Genomic DNA, 18,896 nt, shown 5'->3' on the forward strand with positions numbered 1-18,896 from the left:
ACTTCAGAAATCCTAGGCTTATTTTTACTTAATGAGCGTTAGAACGATCTGTGAAAAATCACTAAGGCCGCAGTCACTCTAGAAGGCCCTCAGAATGCCTGTTGCATTTGTCACGGTACCCTCCTTTCCAGCTCCTGTGCTGTTAAGCTTACCGTCAAGTACATGAAATACAAAGACAAGCTAGCAAATGCCAAATTTCTTCTAGGTACCCCAGTTTCTGTTTGGCCTTTACTGTGTTCGCTCTCAGGATACAAGCTCAGTATACTTTTTTTTTTTTTTTAAGATTTATTTATTCATAAGAGAGAGAGAGAGGCAGGGACACAGGCAGAGGGAGAAGCAGGCTCCATGCAGGGAGCCTGACGTGGGACTCGATCCCGGGACTCCAGGATCACGCCCTGGACTGAAGGCGGCGCTAAACTGCTGAGCCACCCGGGCTGCCCTCAGTATACATTTTTATGTTCATTTTTGTAGTGGTGACCACAACTGACAGACCAAGTTGTTCCAGATACAGAGATTGGCCTTAGTGCCACATGCAAAGACCATTTGAAATTTTAAGATGATGGCAGCGGGGTAGGGGCTGGGGAGGACACCGACTGAGACTGAATCCAATGTCTTAGATCCCTCCCTGGGACAGCTGGTGGCCTGGCCTGGACAGCCTTTTGGGTTCGAGGGCATACAGTAGACGTTCTCATTGTTGTCTTGGATCTCCTTCCCTAGACTTAAGTGACATGAAGTCGCTTTTAGAACAAAAAAAGCCTGGGAGAATAGCTATTTGTCCCTCATAATGCATGACAGCATCTTGGTGGGGTTCACCTGGCCTTTCACCCTGTACTCGTGGTTTTTACATATTTAAACCTAGCGTTCAAAGCCCGAGGTGTTGTTTGTACAGGACTCACTGAGTAAGGTAAGTGGACCCATCGGTCGGTGTGTGGGTCTGGCGTGTGGACCCCCATGGCCCTGGATTTTAGATACTTGAGGTGAGTAGGGAGAGAGAACCAGGGTTCTCTTGCTTAACTTTTGGAGAGTACAAGGTATTTGTCATCGTTAATTTTTTCCCCAATTTCTTACCATAAATCTTGTCAAAAAGCTATTTCCCCAACTAAAACATTCAGATTTACGCACATATGATAACCAGGGACAAGTATCCCCTGCTTTCCAAAAGTTTGCCTTTGTTTTTACAAAAGACAGACCTGTATTAGTATGGTAACAGGTTTTATGGTGTTTTGTTTTGTTTTGTTTGAGAGCAAAAATCCTCAATTTCTTGCAGTTGGGAAAACAAATACCAATGCAGGTCTTAGGCCATGTGGGCTTTCCGAAGTTTTCAGAAAACGCTCTTATATTCTTGTATTTCTTATTTTCCTATATTTCAGATAGTACCTGGACGCCACAGGTTTCAGTACGTGGCCTCTTTACCCGGACAGGCCTTGTTTTTCATGGTTGCTCACCTTGAGGATATGTCCTATTTAAGAGTTGGGGGGGATGGTGACGCTGAACATGCGAGAATTTCAGCTTTGGCCTGTTGTGAATCCCCTGCCTTCCGCAGTAGAACCTGGGAACCCTGCCTCGGGGCAGCGCGAAGGCCCAGACGAGCCTTACACTGGCTTCCCTTTGCTTTCACCAGGAGCCGTGGTCCAGGCTCACCTGGGTTCCGAAGGAGCGGGGTGCCAGAGCGGGGATCGTCTTGGCTAATAAAAGGCATTTTTTAAGCAGAGAAGTAAAATAATGGCAGACTTGCTGGTGGAGGGTGGAGGAAATGGGGTTGGGGCCTGGCATCCGGTTTTAAAGAAGCTTTACTGGTGATTTCTGTACCTGTAGCCAGGTGTGACTCAGGGCCGGGAGATGCGTGGGGCTCCTCTAACAAGTCTGACTGAAGGAGCATTTTTAAGCGGTTTTATTATTGACGTTTTTATACATTGAGTTATGTATATAATTGAACAAGGTATAAAATACATAATTAAAATTCACAACTTCTGCATCATAGGATGTTATAAAAAAAAAAAAAAAGCCCCCAAGAGAGGCAGAAAATACCAGATACAAGCATATAAAACTTCTACAATCGGTATCCTGTCATCTTCCCTTTTGGAAGTGGGCCTATGTGACATCCTCTCAGAGGTCCCATGAGAATGACCCCTGGTAAGTTTCCCAGCAGCGGGCCTGGGACCTGGTCCGTAGTACCTCAGCCTCAAGTGTCTGGGACGGAGGAGGAGTCCCCGCGGCCTCGGTCAAGCAAACGTTTGGGAAGGCCCCACGCTGCAGTCCGGATGGTTTTCGGCTCTGGAATCGGGGTCCAGTCCCTACTCTTCGCCTGGACAAGTCCCTTTCCCGGGAGTAGCTAGTGTCCACTGGGTGGGTCTGTGTGCAGGCTGCAGCGGGCTGGACGGCGGGAGGATCTTGGGCCACTGCGGGAGGCGCCCCATACACACGACTTGTAGCTCCACGTAGACCTTGAGTCTGCGCCATGAATGAACCCACTTTTTCTATGTGAATCCGGCAAACACCACGGGGAAACCAGGTGAGTTGCGTTTTCTGTGCATGATTAAATGGGATGAAATTTTTTTTTTTTTTTTTTTTTTTTTAGTGCATTTTTACTTCTCGAGTCTGTAGCGGGACGTTCACGTTACTACTTGATTTTGCCACTTAACATCTGTGTTAGAATTTTGAGGTCTGTGGTCTAGTTTGCTTTGATAGCACGTGTGATACTTACATGTTTTACAAAGGACGATTTTCCAGTGGAGGTTTCGTCTCCAGCTGCCGGGCGGCCCAGGAGGAGTAACTGGGAAGGCCCTGGGTGGACCTGGGTCTTGCCACCCACGGCGCATCTGTTGTGTTTTTGCCCTTCCGAGTTGTGACTCGCATCGGGGAGGAAGGAGGAGAAGTAAATGGGCAGCTCCCCAGTTCATGAACTGATAGTTTTGGGGGAAGCTTCCAGAACGTAATTGGTTATAACCCTCGTTTTGAAAGCATTAAGGGGCGAGCTGCTGCCGTGTTTCGCTTTTTTTTTTTTTTTTTTAAAGATTTTATGTATTATTCATGAGAGAGAGAGGCAGAGACCCAGGCAGAGGGAGAAGCAGGCTCCACGCAGGAAGCCTGATGCGGGACTCGATCCCGGGTCTCCAGGGTCGCGCCCTGGGCCGGCGGCCGGCGCCAAACCGCGCCTGCCCTTTTGAAAAAAAAATTGTATTCGTGTTTTGCTTTTTCCTTCATTCACTGCGCTGCTGCGGCAGGAGAGCGCGGGGCCGCGGGGGCGGCGGGGGAGGCCCTCGATCCCCGGACCTAGACCAAATCCCTGCGCGAGGTGCCCGCCGCCGTGACCTCGGGGCCCGGCCTCCGCCCGCTCGTCGCCCGCCCCGCCCCCAGGCCTGGCCCCGCGGGCGCCCCCCCGGCCCCTCCCCCCCCCCCCCCCGGCCGCGCGCGCTCGGCTCTGCCCTGCCCCGGGGGCTCGGGCCCAGGTGGGTCCGGACCGTGGCCCTGAGCGGCGCCCCAGCCCCCTGCGGAAGGGCCCCAAAGCCGAAGGAGCGGTTCGTCCCGGACACGGAATTTGGAATCGAGGAGCCCCTCGGTGAGCGGGGCGGGCGGTCGGGCCGGGGCGCCGCGTCTCGGTCCCCGAGGGTGAGCCCGCGGCCGGCCCCTGGGGCGGGGGGGGGGGGCGTCCCCCAGCGGCGGAGGGAACCTCGGGAGCCCCGCGGGGGCGGCGGGAAGCCAGGAGGCCTGCCTGGAGGAGGCTGTAAGCGGCGGGGCCACCCCTGTAGGAAGCGGGGCTGGCCGAGCTCCGGGACGGATGGCGGGGGTGGGGGGGGGGGCGACCCTGCAGGTGCGGACGGAGGGAGCGCTGCTGCGGCTGAGCCCGGGGGGGGGGGGGGCACGGGCCGGGGCGCCGGGGTGAAGGCCGGCCGGGTGCTTCTCAGCAGTGACGGGGAGAAGAGCAGAGCCGGCCCGTCTGCCCCCCCCCCCCCGCCCCCGGGGTGTCTCCGGGATGCGGAGGGTCACTCCGGGCGGCCTGGGCCTGGGACTGGCAACGCGGGCCTCGCAATCTGCACCTTAAAGCCCGGCCGGGGCGCCCGCGGGATGAGCTCGCGAGGCGCTGGTCCCCGCCACGCCCGACGCTGCAGAAAGCCCGACAGGCGAGGACAGCCTGGACCGAGGGCTGAGATGGACCCAGGGGCGGAGGAGCTCCGGGGGAGCCGAAGGTAATCGCCGTCAACACAGATCCTCAGGGTGGGGGCTCAGGTCGGCCTAGTTGTTCAAGGAGGACTGCGCTGTCCTGGTGAACCGCCGTGCCTGCCAAGGGCTTGCTTTGACAGGGTTTTCACGAATTTGGAAATGAACAGATGTAGCTTTGATTTTCTTTTTTCTTTTTCTTTTTTTTTTTTTCATTTAATTGGGCAGCTAAAAACCGCTTCCAGGAAACTGAAACCTCTAGCGGAGGTTGTGCTGCTTCCTCTTCCTCGGCCTTTACCCCTGCCCTTTGCCCTAGGTCATTTTCATCCCTTCCAGTTTCCAGGGTTCAAGGATTCCTATCCCGGCAGCAGCTCCAGGGGTGCTGTGATGCCAGGCTGGGCAGGATCGGATTGGCCCATGTGACATTTCTTCCCCCACTGTCCCCTCAATGCCAGACACACTGTAGTTTAGACCCTTTCCATGTGAGAGAGGGCCCCGGGGCCATAGCCCTGGACCAAGAGGTCGGGAGGCCCTCTAGACTCCGCACAAAGGTCAAAATAGGGATGGGCCGGAAGAGAAAACGGAGGCATCGTGTTCTGCTGATTGCCAGGGAGGCTTCGCTCGTCTCCCTTGCTCCCATGCAGCCGTTACCTGGATTTCCCAGCTGCTGACCAGCAGCAAACCTGGGCCCATCTTGCACAGTGGTGCAAGGAGAGCTTCGAAAGGAAGGGCTGACTGACCCCTGCATCCTGTCCATTGTCGTAGGTGAAGTATCAGTACATCACGGCCACTCGTGTGTGTGTGTGTGTGTGTGTGTGCATGTGCGTGTGCATGTGTGTGTGGCCCATCCAAGTAAGAACGACTTGTACACTTCAAATGATTGGGGCAAATGTCATGGGGCACTTGGGTGGCTCAGTCGGTTAGGCGTCTGACTCTTGATTTTGGCTTGGGTCATGATCTCAGGGTCGCGAGATGTGAGATGGAGCCCTGTGCCCATCTCTGCGTTAGGCGTGGAGCCTGCTTAAGACTCCCTTCCCCTCTGCCCCTCTACCCCTCGCCCTCTCTAAAATAAATAAATAAAAATGGTGGAAAAACATCAAACGTGATATTTCATGATGTGAAAATTACACGAAATTTAAATTTCAGGATCTCTGAGTGAAGTATGTACTGGAATACCACCACATTTTTAAAAATTTGCACATTGCTCTGTGGTTGCTTTTAGGGTACGATGGCAGTGTTGAGTAGTTGCCCCAGAGAGCTGTGTGGCACCTGGTGGACACAGACGGCTGGTGTGACACGATCCTAGCTCAGCAGCATTCCGAGCGCCACATGTATGACTGCGCCTCCTCGCTGTATTCCTTACCACCGGCGTATACCCATGACGTCAACACAAGGAGGGAGGAGAGGTGGTGGTGCTCTCGCCATGCTTCTCAGGGCTGGTGGAGGGTGGATTGTGTTGTTACCGAGTTGGGAGGCAACGTGCACTGATGTAGTAGCTGTCACGGAGAACCATGGATGTTGGCATCATCCATCTAAACACGCACCAGAATGTTTCTAACAAGAACGCAATGCGACGGCCAGAAAGATTAGAAAATTTAAAATTGAGTATCTCATCCCGGAATTTCTTCACACAAATAAAGGAAAATGATGCTACAAGCAAAGCATGTTTCTGATGGGCTCATTTGTTAGCAGAGCAGGGGAACCACTGACCTGTGGTAAGTTCATGAAATCACACGCGACGCAGCGGTTGAAGAAACGTGCCCAGAGGAAGTCCGTTTGTTTAGGGCTGTTAGCCTCTCCCCGACAGCAGCTGCTCAAAGTGTTGAGTGTATTATGAACAACACCAAGTGTACATTAAAAAACCAAGCAAAAAAAATCAGCAAAAAATTAAATAAATAAATAAATAATAAAATAAAATAAAAAAACCAAGCAAGTGATTCTGAGTGGTTGTCCCTGACTCTTGTTGCAAGAGTTGTGACCTGTGTTACCGACAGAGCTCAGACATGTGATGAGCCTGTGCCAGGCTAGGAGTCACTGAAAAATTCAGCTCTGTCAATAGTCTGTGTGCAAACAACTACAGGCAGGAAGGTTTTCAAAGTGGAGAAAACGGATTCAGTCCAACCTGAAGTGGAATCTGCTAAGATGTGTTCCAATTGGTGGCAGAAAAAATATGTGTGGAATTGAAAAGGCTTGACTAGGACAAACGCACAGAACCTGTGATAATACCAGGTGTTAGAACCTATGCTTGCAATATGTTGACATGTTGTTTCAATCAACAGGCGTTTTTTGAAGAACATTTGAATTGCGTTACTGAACCAGTATTGTCAACAGTAAACTTTGTTCACTCTTGGGGACTGAACTGTCAGCAGTTCCGTGAGTTTTTATTTTTTTATTTTTTAAATATTTATTTATTTATTCACAAGAGACACAGAGAGACAGAGGGCCAGAGACACAGGCAGGGGGAGAAGCAGGCTCCATGCAGGAAGCCCGATGTGGGACTCGATCCCCGGCCTCCAGGATCACACCCTGGGCCAAAGGCAGGCTCTAAACTGCTGAACCACCCAGGGATCCCCTCCATGAGTTTTTATTAGCGATAGTCGCTGAATATCCTGCCATGGTCTATCACACAGCAGCTCAGTTGTGGTGAAGTTTTATTGCAATTTTTGAGCTTAGGACCGAGACTGAACTTTTTTTGAATGAGAAGGACTGCTCTCAACTACAGTTATGAAACTCCAAAGAGCCCTGGAAATTAGCTTTGGCTGCAGTCTTGATTTCTTCATGAATTCTGTCTAAAATCACAAGGCATAATAATGTTTATACGTGGAAGTCATACCATGGTATGACTATAAACATGAACTAATGTTGGAATCACAACTTTATTTTTTTTAAAAATACTTTATTTACTTATTCATGAGAGACACAGGCAGAGGGAGATGCAGGCTCCCTGAGGGGTACCCGATGCAGGACTCGATCCCAGGACCCCGGGATCACGACCTGAGCTGAAGGCAGACGCTCAGCCACTGAGCCCCCCGGGCGTCCCCATCCCCACAACTAACTTCAGACTGCATCATCACACTTCCTGTGTTGTCATAAGTTAACACAAGAAGCGAGAGTTCCATTCCCACCCGTGTGTGCAGCAGATGTAGTATCTGAGCTCAAACTGCAGTTCAGGCGGTGTTCTATAGACCTAAATGCAAACCCCAAAGAAATCTCCATATTGCAAAATCCATCCAGCTTCGGTTGAGGAGCTTCCATCGAACCCTCAGTTGAAACGATTAAGCTGCCACAAGGCAAACCTCAAGAGAAAAGTCTAATAGGACTCCATAAATGCCTTTCGAGTGGTAAGTACGCCCGTCTGACAATCCTGTGCTTAGAGCCTGATACCAGCCTTGTGAAGAATCTGTCCATGTGAAGACTTTTTCAAAGATGAAATCTGTAAAATCTTATTATAGATCAGCATTATCAGAAACGTGGGCAACTGATTTTGATGATAGGCAACTCTAGCTTTGAACCTCAATTCAGTGAGATGTTCCCCCCCCCCAAATTAAAATTATCCTTGGCGCACCTGGGTGGCACAGTTGGTTGAGCATCTGACTCTTTTTTTTTTTTTTTAAGATTTTATTTATTTATTCATGAGAGTCACAGAGAGAGAGAGAGAGAGAAGCAGAGCGAGAAGCAGGCTCCATGCACCGGGAGCCCGACGTGGGATTCGATCCCGGGTCTCCAGGATCATGCCCTGGGCCAAAGGCAGGCACCAAACCACTGCGCCACCCAGGGATCCCTAGCATCTGACTCTTGATTTCAGCTCAGGTCATGATCTCAGGGTCGTGAGATTGAGCCCCGAGTCGGACTTTTGCTGGGCGGGGAGCCTGCTTAAGATTCTCTCTCTCTCTCTCTCTCTCTCTCTCTCTGCTGCCTCACAACCCCACACTTGCTTTCTCTCTCTCAAAAAAGAGAAAAAGTATTTTCATTAGTAGACTTGATGACTATTAGGTCTACTAGTAGTAGTAGTACAAAAAAAAATAGTACTCAATTATTATTGTATGTGATTTTCACCAAATTTTTTCTTTTATAATATAAATCTACAATATCCTAGATTGTCGCCTCTTGGCCCAGAAAACCTAAAATATTTTACATCTAGCCTCTTAAGAAAAATTCTGCCCACCTCTTCAATAGATATAACAAAAGAGGGGTAGGTGGGTTCAGCTTCCCACATCAGTACCCCAAAAAGGCAAGTTTGGGGCAAGGATCCAGGATCCTCTGTCTCTCCTGCTCAGAGAGCCTGAGCTGGGGGGAGGATGGCACTTTGTGCCTTGGTCTGTTGGTCAGAAACATGCTTGATGCAGGAACTGCCGACGAGATACCGCTGTGTGTCCAGCAGCAAGGAGTGTTAGCTCAGACGAGTGTGTGCCCCAACGTTTGCTGAAGCTGACGGGCCTCAGATTCCCGATCTCTACCCTGCCATTTGCCTGCACAGACGCAGTGGAGAAGTTTATTTTTTTTCCTCCTGATACCAACCAATTCCCCGATCCTCTGCAAACAGCAACGGGGTGTCCGCCAATCCAATTCAATTGTGACCCCATCTACCTGGAGTCAGCATGGGACTCCACAGGGTAAGGGCTCAGCCCTACAAGGGAGCCCCCACTTCAGACCCCTGTCGCAAGTCCCGAGCCAGCTGTGCTTCTGACTGGCCGGGACTCGTACCTGAGTTCCCCTGGTCTCCTCTGGTTCAGTAACTTGCTAGACCAGGTCCCAGAACTCAACAAAGTATTTCTGTTTATTGGTTATTATATAAGATCCGAATAATAGCCAGATGAAGCAGCACCTAGAGTGAGATCCAGAAGAGTCCGGAGCGCAGGAGCTACTGCCCCTGGAGTTGGGGGATGCTGCTCTGCTGGCACGTGGGTGTGCTCACCCTCTCAGAGGCTCGAGGGCCCACCATTTGGGTGGTTTTAGGGAGGTTTCATTCCATAGGCGTGGTCAGTTTTATCTCCATTTCCAGCCCTTGCTCCTTCCCTGGAGGTTAGAGGGGGACCTGAAAGTTCCAGGCTTCGAATCAAAGTTTGGTCTTTTCTGGTGACCAGCCCCGGTCCTGAAGCTGTCCAGGGCCCAGCGAGGGCCATCGCGTTAGAACAAGAGGTGCTCCTGTCACGCAGGCAGTGACAAGGGATCTGGGAGCTCTGGGGCAGCCACCAGCGACAGAGACCAAGCATCCTCGTGACAGCACAGCAGTCGCTATTCAGAAACAACAGTGGCTCCGGGGCCGTTGCCTTCAGTGCACACGACCACCCACTGCACCGGGTGGATCCTGTTCTCACCTTCGATTCCCGGGGAGGAAGCAGAGGCCCGGGGGAAGGTGACCTGCCAGAGTGTCCCTCGGCTCCCAGCCCCGGGCAGGCGGCTGCAGGAGCCAGGCCGCGCCTCGCCCCCGCTCCTGGGGAGCAAGTGCTCAAAACCTGCGCCCTGCACGGGAGGCCTTTCTCCATTCCCAGCACAGAATTCGTGCGGAGCGAGTAGGCTTTGGAGTCAGGAAGACCCTGGTTTTTTGGTTTTTTTTTTTGTTTTTTTTTTTAAGATTTTATTTATTTATTCATGAGAGAGGCAGAGACCCAGGCAGAGGGAGAAGCAGGCTCCATGCGGGGAGCCCGATGTAGGACTCGATCCCAGGACCCCGGGGTCATGACCTGAGCTGAAGGCAGATGCTCCACACTGAGCCCCCCCCCCTGCCCCGGGCGCCCCAGGAAGACCCTGCTTTGACTCGAGGACCGCCCTACCCTGGGTGTGTGTCCTTAGGCAAGTTGCTTAGCCTCTCTGAGCGCCAGTTTTCCTCAACCCTAAGGTGTGGACGGCAGCACCTGCCGTGGAGCATCCCCGTGACGGATGCGGGTATGTCACACCCGGGGGGAGGATTCTGAGGTGCAGCCGGGCCCCCAGCCTCCCACGTCAGCACTCGGAGCCCACCCGGGGTCCCTGGACGGGCGTTGCTGGCCCGGTGGGAGGCAGGAGGCCGGTGGGTGAGCCCCGAGGCAGCGCTTCCCTGCGCGGCCTCCGACAGTCCAGGATGGCATCACTGTCGCCAGGATACGCAGGAGCCCCTTGTGGGGGCTGGCAACGGTCAGCGGGAGCACCTGGTGCGCGCACGCCCGTCCTGGGCCTGTCACCGCCTCGGGGGTCCCACGCCGCAGTGTTCCCTACGTGCCGGGGGACCCTGCATTTCTTCCCAGCTCTGGGCAGAGACTCAACCTCGCTGGGGCTCTGCTTCCTCATCCTTTAAACAGGGATGACAATATTACCTACCCTGTGGGTTGCAATTTTTTTTTTTTAAGATTTTATTTAGTTATTCATGAGACACACACAGAGGCAGAGACACAGGCAGAGGGAGCAGCAGGCTCCCTGCGGGCACCCCGATGTGGGACTCGATCCCGGGACCCCGGGACCCCGGGTCGCGCCCTGAGCCGAAGGCAGGTGCCCCACCGCTGAGCCACCCGGGCGTCCCTACCCTGTGGGTTGTCACGGGATTGAGTGAGTTAACACCCCCGAAGCGCTTAGGGCCCCAGTGGAGCTGAACACGAGTCAGTCCCCGTCCGGGCGCCCGGGAGGCCGGGACTCGTACCTGGGCCTTGGTCACCGGCCCAGGCACGCAGCGCTGTCCGTTTTGGAGTCAGAAAACCTCCTCGGGTTCAAAGCCGGGCTGTGGCCCGAAGCGCCTCCACTCGCCGTCACCCTGGCTGCCCCCAGGCCCGCGCCCACCCGGTCGCCCCCGCCTGCAGCCGCCCTGGCCCCCACGGCTCCCCACAGGCAAACGCTCCCTCTTCTCCCCCAGGCCCTACCTCTGTCCCTGCCACGGTATAACTAAGGTTCCGGAAAATTCATTCAAGACCCGACACCCACCCCCTACCCAGCAGCCTCCTGCGGTCCAAACTCCCGAGCCCCCTGGAGGTGCCTGCTTCAGCCCTAGCTCCCGCCTCGACCTCCAGGATGCGCCCGCCTCCAGGACCCGGGTCCCACCTGTGGCCCCCTGCACCCCCGTGTGCCGCAGTCGGCGCCCCAGCCTGTGTCGGAGATAAGTGTCCGGCTGTCCCTCCTCCCCCGGGAGTGGCCTGTCCTTCCTCCGCTCGCTCCATGAAAAGTAGGTGTGAGATGCAATGCTTGCCGCATAAATGCATGCGGGCACCCCGGGAATCCTGGCCAGACCCGTTGGATCTCTCCCCAAAAGCTTTTTTTTTTTTATTTATTTGTTTATGATAGACACACACAGAGAGAGAGGCAGAGACACAGGAGGAGGGAGAAGCAGGCTCCATGCCCGGAGCTCGACATGGGACTGGATCCCGGGACTCCAGGATCGCCCCTGGGCTGCAGGCAGGCGCCCAACCGCCGAGCCACCCAGGGATCCCCCCAAAAGGTTTTTGAAACTGTTTTTTGCTAATGGAGCAGGCGACCTGCTAGCGGATCAGGGATGGACACTGTTGTGCCCTGTACCTGGCTGAGCCATGGAGGGCGCAGGGGCGTGGGCCTGGGGCAGGCCTGGGGGGTTGGGGGGCTGGTTCTAAGAACAGGGTCAAGTTTCATCAGATCTTTGAGTGTTTTATAAGCTGGACTTGGGGGAAATCCGCGATGATGGGAAGCGTGCTCATGTGGTCCTGGGGACGCTCTTCCACTGAGCAGGCTCAGCCGAGACCCGTGTCACCACGGTGCCCTCCTCACTGCGGCAGCTTGGAAGACAAACCCTCTTCCAGCTTAAATATATAAGCCTCAGTTGAGGAAGTGACAGCAAGGGTCAAAGGAAACTTCTGGGTGCTTCAAACTACCTGTAGAACGTTGACCAGCACGGTGTTTCTAGAAGGGTTGTGGGGACCAGCTGGCTGCCCGTCTGTGATGCTTCCGTGAGTCTTCTCTCCTTTCTTACCTTGGCCTGACTTCCCACCCGGGGAAAGGACTTGTTCCTGCAGGACCGGATCCTCCCAAACCACAGCAGCCTGGGAATAAAGCACGATTTTGGTGACAACCTTTCTCCAGTCCTCCGAGCTGCCCTGCCCACGCCCAACACCCCGGGTCTCCCCAGGACGTGCGGGGAGTTGAGGTCAGAGTCTCTGGTGCTGCTGGGAGGGCCCCTTCCTCGAGGGGAACGGTTTTCTCTTGTCGGTTTGCAGACGACACCCGGCAGGTGACCTGACCGCCCAATGGCACAGTGGCACCCCTGGGGCTTCTGCTGCTTTGCATAGGCACCGACCGCACAGGGCGTAGCTGGATGTGCGTGTCACAGCGGCGTTTGGTTCGGTGCCATTTCTGTCATTCTAGAATGCCGTCTTCTCTGACTGTAAGGTGGTTCCTAATTATGATGAAGACAAAAAGGCAACGAGCTTCCCAAACTAGCAGCATTCAGAGACCTTTTGAGTCCCTACAATAATATGCCAACATCACTTTGACATAACAAGTTTGTTTTTTGTTTGTTTTTTTGCTGAAAATATATTTCACCCCACATTACTGCAGGATGCGTTTTTTAAATTTTTTTTAATTTTTTGCATTTTTTTGCATATTTTTTTTGCGTTTTAAAATTTTTTTTTTTTTTTGCATTTTTTTTAAAGGCAATTTCTGGCTTAACCACAACGTAGTTATCACAGCAAACAAAATCGACAATAATTCCTGTCACCAGATAGCAGGTCCACAGTCAAACTTCCCCATGGCCCCAAATTACATTCTAGCACTGGCTTGTTCAAAATATGATCCCGTTAATGTCCAGGCGCTGCTTCTCTACACGTCGTCCTGGTCGTCCTTCCTTGTTAGTTCTTCTCCATGTGAATTTTTGAATAAATACACCTAATTTCAGAAGAAAATTCTGTAAATTAGGAACTGACCTGAGGACTTTAAAAAAAATTATTTATTTGAGAGAGAGCAGGAGCACAGGGGGGAGGGCAGAGGCAGAGGGAGAAGCAGACTCCCCGCTGAGCTGGGAGCCAACGTGGGGCTTGATCCCAGGACCTTGATCATAACCTGAGCTGCAGGCAGATGGTTCCCCGACTGAGCCACCCAGGCGCCCAGAGATTTGACTTCTTTTGATAAGTCATCGTTGTATCCAGGAACATGGTATGTCTTTTTCATTTGTGAAACTCACTTCTGCGTCTTTCAGGAGTGTTTTACATTTCTTATAAAAACTTTCCACAAAAAAAAAAATTTTTTTAATAAATAAAAATAAAAAATAAAAGCTTTCCACAATGCTTGTCATTTTTGCACTGAGATGTTTTGCTTTTTTGTTTCTGCCGTCTGTGGGGTTTTTCTCTTCTGATATCTTCTCGCTGATTGTTCTGTGAACATATGAAGGCTCTTGGGTTTTATGTTAATTTTAGATTGTGCTTTCTTAAAGTCTCTCATTGTTTTTAATGGTTTGTTCCAATGGAATCTTTTCTGTTTTTCCCGAATGCAGTGATATCACCTGCAGATGGGGATATGTTATACTTTCGTCCCTGTGCTTACCTTTTTGTGGTTTTCCCTTGTCTGACGATACTGGCTAATAACCCAGGTGCAGACCTGGAAGACGCAGAGATGGAGTGGATGTCTTTTTCTTATTCCTGACTCCAGTGTTCCCCCAAGGAGCTAATGTCCGTCCTTATCTGGTAACCCTTTTTGTTTGGTAACTTGATTTGTTTATCAAAGACTAACGCTATTTAAGCATGTTTACACTTTTCCTAGACAATGCATAGGTTTCAGAATATCTTAAACTGTAAACATGCCTCAATTTATGTGCTGTTATCATATTTTAATTGTGTGTAACTTTAACCCACCATAGACTACGATTGCTTTTCATACAGTCAGCACGCGGTAGGATTTACCCAAATTCAGATCTACTCTTTCTTGCTCCTCATTTCTTCCTGCATCTCTGAGCTTCTAATTAGGATTATTTTCATTCTTCTTGAAGAATCCCTTCTAGTTTCTTCTTTATTGTGGTCTTGGTAGTAAATTATTTCACTTTTTGATATTTGAAAATTATTCTTACTTTCATTCTTGAAAGATGATAGTATGTTTAACTTTTAATTCTTTTTTTTTTAATTTTTATTTTTTTTACTTATGATAGTCACAGAGGGAGAGAGAGGCAGAGACACAGGCAGAGGGAGAAGCAGGCTCCATGAACCGGGAGCCCGACGTGGGATTCGATCCCGGGTCTCCAGGATCGCGCCCTGGGCCAAAGGCAGGCGCCAAACCGCTGCGCCACCCAGGGATCCCTAACTTTTAATTCTTAAATAATTTCAGAATTTTTTTATTTTTTATTTTTTAAAGATTTTTTTTTTTATTTATTCATGAGAGACACACAGAGGGAGAGAGAGAGAGAGGCAGAGACACAGGCAGAGGGAGAAGCAGGCTCCATGCAGGGAGCCCAACATGGGACTTGATCCCGGGACTCCAGGATCACATCCTAGGCTGCAGGTCGTGCTTAAACTGCTGCACCACCAACTGCTGCACCACCAATTTCAGGATTTTTAAAAAATATTTTTATTTATTTATTCATGAGACACATAGAAGCAGAGACACAGGCAGAGGGAGAAGCAGGCTCCCTGGAGGGACCCCGATGCAGGACTCAATCCTAAGACCCCCAGGGTCATGCCCTGAGCCAAAGGCAGACCCTCAACCACTGAGCCACCCAGGTGTCCTAATTTCAGGATTTTTAAAAAGTTTCAAAAGTAGGACGGTGAGTTCCCAGATACTTTTCATCCAGTGTCCTCTACATTGAACATGTTACGTAGCCATTGATACAATCATGAAAGCGGGGAACTAGCTGACACTGTGCTTTACTAATCTAGAGACCTCTTCACTTCACCAGGTCTCTGGACTGGGTCCCATCCAGGGCCACATGCTGTAATGACTTGTGTCTCTAGCTTCTTCCTGAGACATTTCCTTGGTCATTTTATCCCCCATGACCTTGGCATTTTTGAGTTCTGCTTAGTTCTTTCATAGAATGTCCCTCAGTTGTGGTTTGTGTGATGTTTTTGTGATTAAGACCACACATTTTTGGCAGGAATACCAGGAAGTGACTGTGCTATGCTCCTACCTCATATCAGGAGGCATGTGCTGTCGTGATATCTCCCGTACTGGTGATATGAACTTTGGTCACTTTGCTGAAGTGGTATTTTTCAGTTTGCTCCCTAGTAAAGTTAGTAATTTTCCCTTTGTAAGTAATAGGCATTTTGTTGGAGACACTTTAAGACCATGTGTATTTGTTCTTGAATGCTATATAACAAATTACACCCCCCCCCCAACTAGTAGCTTTAAAATACTAATAACTTTTTATTCTTAGTTTCCTTGGGCCAGGAGTTTGGGAGCAGCTCTACTGGATGGCTCTGGCTTGAGGTCACTCAAATGGAATCTACAGTCATTTGAAGGTTTACTGGGCCTGGAGGGTCCCTGCCAGGGGATCTTCCTTATAGGCTCTTGGCTGGCAGCCTCTGCCCGTCACTGAATTTGGGCAGGAACCTCAGCTCCTCCCCATGCGGACCCTGCCAGAAGGCTGCTACAGTAGCCTCTTGACATAGCACCTCACTTTGGCCAGAGGAAGAGCAGTCTGACATGCCTACAATAGCTTCCCGGTCCACCAGTCAGTCCTATGCAGGTGGGAGGGCACTACGGAGCCTCACAAGAACCAGGCCTTGGGGATCCTTGGTGGCCATCCCCATGGCTGCTGATTCCTCTGGGCTCCTGGCATCACCTTCTCAGTCATCCTTCCTTTTCCATGAAAGATGGCCAATGTGTGCTGCAGATTTATTTTCTTGGCCATGTGTAGTCAAGGTCCAATCAGAAGAAAGAAACCACACAGCAGTTTACACAGGGAAACTTCAGCATAAAGAAGTACTAACTGGAGGAATGGAGAGTTGGCTAATTCGAGAATCCTAAGGAGTATAATACAGGATATAGGCAGCAGTCTCCACACCCCAGACTGAGAAATAGCCCTTCCCAGAGCTCACCTCCAGACCTGAAGAGGGTGTGGGCGTGACTCACTGCGTTAAAAACGAGTTTGTTGAGGTGCTTCACCAGTTGGACTTGCTTGAGATCCACCCTCTGCTGTGGGAAGTTGGGGGTTTACCCCAAAGATTCAGATGCAGTGAAACGCCGGGACACCTGCACCCCGATGTTTATAGCAGCAATGTCCACAATAGCCAAACTGTGGAAGGAGCCTCGGTGTCCTTCGAAAGATGAATGGATAAAGAAGATGTGGTTTATGTATACAATGGAATATTCCTCAGCCATTAGAAATGACAAATACCCACCATTTGCTTCAACGTGGATGGAACTGGAGGGTATTATGCAGAGTGAAGTAAGTCAATCGGAGAAGGACAAACATTATATGTTCTCATTCATGATGTGGGGAATATAAATAATAGTGAAAGGGAATATAAGGGAAGGGAGAAGAAGTGTGTGGGAAATATCAGAAAGGGAGACAGAACATAAAGACTCCTAACTCTGGGAAACGAACTAGGGGTGATGGAAGGGGAGGAGGGCGGGGGGTGGGGGTGAATGGGTGACGGGCACTGAGGGGGACACTTGACGGGATGAGCACTGGGTGTTATTCTGTATGTTGGCAAATTGAACACCAATAAAAAATAAATTTATTAAAAAAAATTAAGGGAGAGCTCTCAGAACCCTAGTGGCTGCCCCAAAAGGCGCTGCAGAAGCTCCGCAAGAGGAGGAGCCTGGCTGGCAGCTCTTTTCCAAGGCACTGCTTGAGGGAAGGTGACTGACAGGCCCCCCGCTGCTGGCACTCCACCGTGAGCCACCCAGGGCAGGGGGGTGCTGTGGAAGCTGTTTGTGGGGCACTCGCTGCAAGCTGCTGGGCGTACCTGGGAAGCCATCCAAGGTGAGGTGCTTAGCCAGCAGCACTAACTCGTACCAAATGAACCAAATTCTTAATATGGTGTCAAGTGTTTAGCTTCATAAAGAAGGAAAAGAAACATTCTGAGTTTCAGTCTAACCACCTGCTTATGTGCTAAATTCCTGAAGTGCTAGTTGCAGACCACGCCTCTTAAAAATTGCCTGATGGTATTTTTTTTTAAAGCCCATCTCCTGCCCACCTCCCTCCATCAACCCTCAGTTCTCTGTAGTTAAGAGGCTCTTATGGTTTGCTTCCTTCTCTTTTTTTTTTCCTTCCTTTTCCCTTATTCATCTGTTTTATTTCTTAAATTCCACATATGGATGAAATCATATGGTATTTGTCTTTCTCTGCCTGACTTATTTCACTCAGCATAATACCCTCTAGTTCCATCCACGTCATAGCAAAATGGCAAGGTTACATTCTTTTTGATGGCTGAGTAATATTCCATTAAATATATGCCACATCTTCTCTATCCATTCAACAGTCGATGGACATTTGGGTTCTCTCCATAGTATGGCTATTTTTGGTAAAGCTGCTATAAACATTGGGGTGCATGTGCCCCAATGAATCCGTATGTTTGTATCCTTTGGATAAATGCCTAGTGGTGCAATTGCTGAGTTGTAGGGTAGTTTCTATTTTTAACTTTTTGAGGAACCTCCATACTGTTTTCCAGGGGACTGCCCCAGCTTGCATTCCCACCAACAGTGTGAGAGGGTTCCCCTTTCTCCACATCCTCACCGACATCTGTTGTTTCCTGTGTTAATTTTAGCCATTCTGACTGGTTTGAGATGGTATCTCACCATGGTTTTGATTTGCATTTCCCTGCTGATGAGCGGTGTTGAGCATCTTTTCGTGTGTTAGCCATCTGGATGTCTTCTTTGGAAAAATGTTTGTTCATATGTTCTGCCCATTTCTTAACTGGATTTTTTGGGGTTTTTTGTGTGTTGAATGCTCCAGATAGCAGCCGAATGTCCTACAGTTCGACTCAATTTTGACACTATCTACCTGAAAGTAGTCTTGAGTCCCACAAGTTTAGGGCTCATTCCCACAAGACTGCCCCCCACCCCAGACACTAATGGTGAGTCCAGGTTGTCACCTGTGCCTCTGACCAATCAGCTGTAAACCAGAGGTTCCCATGACCCCCTCCTGGGGTTTGATTTATTTGTCAGAGTGGCTCATAGAACTCAGGAAAGTTTACTTACTAGATTACCTGCTTATTATAAAAGGGTATAACTCAGGAACAGCCAGATGGAAAAATTGTGTAGGGCACAGTATATGGGAAGGGGTGTAGCATCCAAGACCTCTCCTGGTGCACCACTCTCCCCAAATCTCCACATGTTCACCAGCCTGGATGCTGTCTGAGCCTTGTCCTTTTGGCTTCTTATGGAGGCTTCATTACAAAGGCATGACTGATTACATCATGGGACATTGGTGGACATTGGTGATTGAACTCAGATCTCTAGCCCCTCTACCCCTGCTAGAGCTGGGGTTGGGGCTGGAAGTTCTAACCCTGTACTCACAGGTTTCCCTGACAACCAGTCCCCATCCTTAGGGGCTCTGCAAAAGTCACCTTGTTTTTTTGTTTTGTTTTGTTTTATTTGTTTTTAAAGATTTTATTTATTTATTAATGAGAGGTACACAGAGAGAGGCAGAGACATAGAGGGAGAATCAGGCTCCTTGCAGGGAGCTCAATGTGGGACTCGATCCTTGGACCCAGGATCACGCCCTGAGCCAAAGGCAGATGCTCAACCGCTGAGCCACCCAGGTGTCCCCCAAAGTCACCTTGTTAACATAAACTCAGATGTAGGGGAAAGAGTCTTGTTGCAAATGACAAAAGACACCCACTTTGCCTTTACCATCCTGGAGCTGTTTCAGGAACTGA

General features: G+C 50.5%; 1 long non-coding RNA gene across 4 annotated transcripts; it reads left to right on the plus strand.

Moving 5' to 3' along the window:
- Positions 1-3,409: 3,409 nt before the first annotated feature.
- Positions 3,410-17,197, plus strand: LOC118352964 (uncharacterized). 4 transcript variants are annotated; one of them, XR_007407679.1, is made up of 4 exons: positions 3,410-3,559; positions 3,906-4,187; positions 4,387-7,499; positions 15,446-17,197. It is a non-coding gene; the product is annotated as an uncharacterized LOC118352964 (long non-coding RNA). The 4 variants fall into 4 exon arrangements; XR_007407677.1 differs by lacking the exon at positions 15,446-17,197 and having other exon boundaries at positions 4,387-4,923; positions 5,381-6,517; XR_007407678.1 differs by lacking the exon at positions 15,446-17,197 and having other exon boundaries at positions 4,387-7,735.
- Positions 17,198-18,896: the final 1,699 nt, after the last annotated feature.

The sequence above is a fragment of the Canis lupus genome, chromosome 31 (genome assembly GCF_003254725.2).
Source record: "Canis lupus dingo isolate Sandy chromosome 31, ASM325472v2, whole genome shotgun sequence".
In the NCBI taxonomy this organism is placed as follows: domain Eukaryota; kingdom Metazoa; phylum Chordata; class Mammalia; order Carnivora; family Canidae; genus Canis; species Canis lupus.